Below are 5295 nucleotides of genomic sequence, written 5' to 3' on the forward strand. Positions count from 1 at the left end.
CCCTGTGTGGCCGAATCTTAACCTTGATATGATGACCTCCTCTCTCCGACACTTCCCTTTGAATAACTTTACATTTATGGATTTTTGTATATTGTGATAGTGCCTTCCTTTGTAGTTGTTGTCCCACTTCCTCTGCCATAATTCCCTCACTGCCTCTCTAATAACTGCTTTTGCTTCCCCTTTCCCAAACGGAATACTCAGTATTTCCTCCTTCCTGAATTTAAGCACTTTCTTAGCGATCCTGTCCGCTCTCTCATTTCCCTCAACACCCATGTGAGCAGGAACCCAGCAAAAATACACACTAATCCCCAGCCTTTGGATTCTCAACATTAGCATTGATATCGCCATCACTAAATCCTCCCGAACAGAGCGTTTGGACCTAATGCTGTTCAACGCTACAGCAGTCTGAACAGATGACTATACAGGACTGTCTCAGAAAATTAGAATATTGTGATGAAGTTCTTTATTTTCTGTAATGCAATTAAAAAAACAAAAATGTCATGCATTCTGGATTCATTACAAATCAACTGTAATATTGCAAGCCTTTTATTCTGATTTATTGCTGATTATGCTTACAGCTTAAGAAAACTCAAATATCCTATCTCTAAATATTAGAATATCATGAAAAAGTATACTAGTAGGGTATTAAACAAATCACTTGAATTGTCTAATTAACTCGAAACACCTGCAAGGGTTTCCTGAGCCTTGACAAACACTCAGCTGTTATAAATCTTTTTTTTTACTTGGTCTGAGGAAATATTAAAATTTTATGAGATAGGATTTTAGAGTTTTCTTAAGCTGTAAGCCATAATCAGCAATATTAAAAGAATAAAAGGCTTGCAATATTTCAGTTGATTTGTAATGAATCCAGAATGCATGACATTTTTGTTTTTTTAATTGCATTACAGAAAATAAAGAACTTTATCACAATATTCTAATTTTCTGAGACAGTCCTGTATATAGTATACTCTCTCAGGCCTGACCTCTTCCACCCATTGCAGCCCCAAGATTATCGCAACAATTTCAGCCGTGAAGACAGACTGCCTGTCATCAATTCTTTTACATATTACCCTATTAAATTCCGTTATGAACACCCCTGCACCCACGTGACCATTCCCATTATCTTTTGACCCATCGGTGTATAGCCTATCTGCAGGTAATTATAAAAAGTATTGTTGATGTATTCTTGTGTCTGCTGTCCAATGTCACAGTTTTTCCCCACCCATTTTTCCCTCCGCTCTACAAGTGTTAAATCCACATTGTTGGCTGTAAAAATCCACGGCGGGACATTTCCCCACGTCACATTGGGACCATACTCATACCTATTTAATCCGACCTCATTGGCTAGTGCACCGATACTCCACCCAAACCCTTTCCCTTTATTTTGAGTGTATTCCCAACATTCATCCAGCACTTTGGTTGCAGGCAGTTCCTCTCCCGATCCCTTCAGCTTCACCCAATATGCCATAGCTAGCTTTGCCCGTCTTAAACTTAGAGGCAGTTCGTCCGCTTCCACCAGTAGTGCGATGTTTGGGGTCGACTTAATTGCACCCGTGCTTAGTCTTAACGCTCTGGACTGAATTCTATCTAATATTTCAAGTGTGCTCTTAGCAGCTGCTCCATACACCATACACCATACATCCATAGTCTATACTTGATCGAATAATGGCCCTATATATATCCAGAAGTGACTGTTTGTCTGCACCCCACTCATGTCCAGCCACTGCTCTCATAATGTTTATCACCTTTTTGCATTTAGTTTCAACATGTTTAATATGTGTTTTCCACAAACATTTCCCATCAAACCACAACCCTAAGTATTTAAACTCAGCTACCCTCTCCATACCTTGTCCATATAATTTAAAATTCATACTTATATTTCTCTTTCTAGTGAATAGCATGTAGCAAGACTTATCCACCGACATCTTAAACCCCCAGTCATATGACCACTTTTCCACCTTATCTATAGCTTTTTGAATGCTACTGCTCACATGCCCAATATTCTTTCCCCTTTTCCATATCGCCCCATCATCCGCATAAAGCAGGGAGCCAACATCTCTTCCAATATCCATGAAGATGTCATTAATCATAATATTAAATAGAATAGGGCTAATGACACTACCTTGCGGGATCCCATTTACAATACTAAATTCCTCTGACACCGCATCTCCAACTTTTACTTTAAAAGACCTGCTAGACAAAAAATCCAATACCCAGTTATACATCCTCCCACCAATACCCAATTTATTCATTTTAATCAAAAGGCCCTCTCTCCACATGGAGTCATATGCTTTCTCTATATCGAAATAAACTATTGCCATAACCTCCTTCATACTTATTGCTTTCTCTGCCTCATTGCTAACTTTTATTAAAGCATCAGTTGTTGACCTACCTTTACGGAACCCATTCTGAGATTTATTAAGCAAGCCCCTTTGCTCTAAGAAGTAAGTTAATCTACGCGTAATTATCTTTTCCATCCATTTGCACAAGTGAGATGTCAGCGCTATTGGTCTGTAATTGCCAGCATTAGCTAGGTCTTTCCCAGGTTTACCAAAAGGTATATCAAAGCACTCTTCCAGCTGCTTGGCATTACACCTTCCCTCCAAATCATATTAAATAGTTTAAGGATCATTTCCAAGGCTTCCTCTGGTAACTGTCTAAACATAGCGTAGCATAATTGGTCTTGCCCTGGCGCAGTATACCCACTTCCCTCTATTGCACTTTTCAGCTCCTGTTTTGTAAACTCCATATCAAGGGGCGTGCCTTCACTGACTTTTTCCTTTATATCTTCTGCATGTACTGCCAAAATGTCTTCTTTTCTCTGTCTGTGCATCTCATGTAAATGACTTCCGCTGTGAACACTTGCAAACTTCTTCCCCAATAACGCGGCTTTCTCCTTATTTGTAATTGCCCGATATTCTCCGTCCATCAAAACTGGGATTATAACTGATTTTCTTTTCCCACTCATTTTATTGATCATCGCCCAAACATCTCGCACCTGTACTTCTCTTCCAATAGATGAGCAGAATTGCCTCCAAGCATTCCTCTTGGCTGACTTAATTACTTTCCGAACTATCGCTCTCTTTCTTTGAGAATCAATCAAATTGTCTTGATTCAGGAGGCTTCTTACTTTCCTGAAGGCACAGTTTCTTTTTTTAATTGCATTTTTACATTCCTCATTCCACCATGGGACCATTTTCTTTTTCCCATTCACCTTACTCTTAGGAATGCATATTGATGCAGCACCAATAATCATAGAGGTCACTACTCTCGTGCAACTGTCCACATCGCCCTCAATAGTTATATCTTCATATGCCTTCCTACAACATTCTTTAAATATTCCCCAATTAGCTTTAGGGAAACACCATCTTTCTGTTGAACTACCCTTCTGAGGAGAAATACTGCAATTTACTGAGCATAAAATTGGGTAATGATCACTCCCTATGTTAGTCATTCATTATATTCCATTCACACAAATTACTCATATTTCCTGAGACCAATGTGATATCTAAGCAAGACACTGAATTACGAGTGACATCTACTCTCGTGCCTCTTCCATCATTAAGACAAATTAATGCTCTTTCCTCTATAACTTCTTCCACTACCCCTCCGTTGAAATCCGTGCACTCACTTCCCCATAATGTATTATGAGCATTAAAATCCCCACACCAGATTTCTCTTCTCCCAATATTTCCTGATATCTCATGAAACATTTCCAACGACAACTTTTTACAAGGATTATAAAAGTTCACTACCTTGATATCTCCTCTGGGACTGCATACTTCTATCATAACACATTCATACTGCTCTGGAACATTAATCTTCCTATATGCTAAGGCATCCTTAATAAATGTCACACACCCCCCACCCTGTTTTCCAGATCTATCACATCTAACAGAGCTGTATCCTGAAATGACAAAGTCCAATTGTGGTTTTATAGCCACGTTTCTTGAATGCAAATAACATCTGGCATATCTTTCAGATCAGCCACCACCTTTTTGAACTCTTGCCCATTTGCAATTAGACTTCTGGCATTCCATTGTAGGATATGCAACACCATAAGGAGATCAATCAATCTGAACATCATAGTTGGGAGGATTTAACATCTTATGAACCAAGTCTGCCGTAGCTTCTTTAATCCCCAGAATCTCTATGGCTGCCTCTACAATTGTTTTAATCCTGTCACTTTTTTTCTTTTGTTGCATTGCCAAATTCATAGTTTTGCAGATGAAGGCCACAAAACTCATTTTATCAACAATTAGCGTGCCCTCATTTATCTCTTTAATGCATGGATTTAACTCTGTTCGACTGACTCGGGACAGGGGGAAGAACCACAGGGAGTTGTCTATTCCCAGCTTCATTCATGAGAGCTTCCCTAGGTGTAACTTTATCATTTTCCTTCACCTTCTTAACTGCTTCCGCATAAGACACTTGATTGAGTATTTTATATTTCTGCACTTCCTTTGCTTGCATTTGAACTGGGCACCCTCCGAAAGCAGCGCTGTGTTCACCTCCACAGTTACAGCATTTCATTTTTCATTTTGGCCACATTTCCCGTCCTCATGCTCACCTCCACATCTTGCACATCTCTGCTTCCCCTTACATTGCCCTGCCGTATGTCCCATTCTTTGACACTTGAAACATCTTAAGGGAGCTGGGATAAACTCTCTTACCTCATAGCTCATATATCCTATTCTGATTTTCTTGGCTAGGACCTTTTCAAACTCTAGTAGCACTGCTAGGCTATCAGTTTTCTTTCCATTTCGACTAATTTGCAGTCTAGACGCTTTCACTATCTTTCCTCCTTTCACTTCCTGGATTATCTCATCTATGGCCATTGACAGTGGTACATCCTGTATAACACCTCTCAGTCTAGAAGCGCTCCCTGGAATATGACTGCTGATCCTTTCTCCATTCAATGTTTCAGCTCTGAGGGGAGCTATCCAAAAATAGCCCCTTAATAACATATTTTCACAACAAAACTGGTCAATATTAAGACTTTGTGTTGTTGTTGCAGAGACAACAAAATACACGAGAAAATAAATCACGTTATGGCTCAGGTTGTGTTTTGAGGTAGTGTGCAGCTCACTGTCACGTAAGTATCTGACAGAGGTGAGAGGTTTGTAAACATTGCACATCCTGGATTATACCAACGCTTTAGGGGAAGTACACGGTGACGTCAGCCCCTCGATTTTAAAGCTGCACGAAGAGAAACTGTCTTATTTCTGCTTCAAGCGAGAATATATCAGATATTTAAAGTGAATTGACTTTCTGACGACGGTTTGAAGACAAAAA

The sequence above is a fragment of the Pseudoliparis swirei genome, chromosome 2 (assembly GCF_029220125.1).
Source record: "Pseudoliparis swirei isolate HS2019 ecotype Mariana Trench chromosome 2, NWPU_hadal_v1, whole genome shotgun sequence".
Classification (NCBI taxonomy): Eukaryota; Metazoa; Chordata; class Actinopteri; order Perciformes; family Liparidae; genus Pseudoliparis; species Pseudoliparis swirei.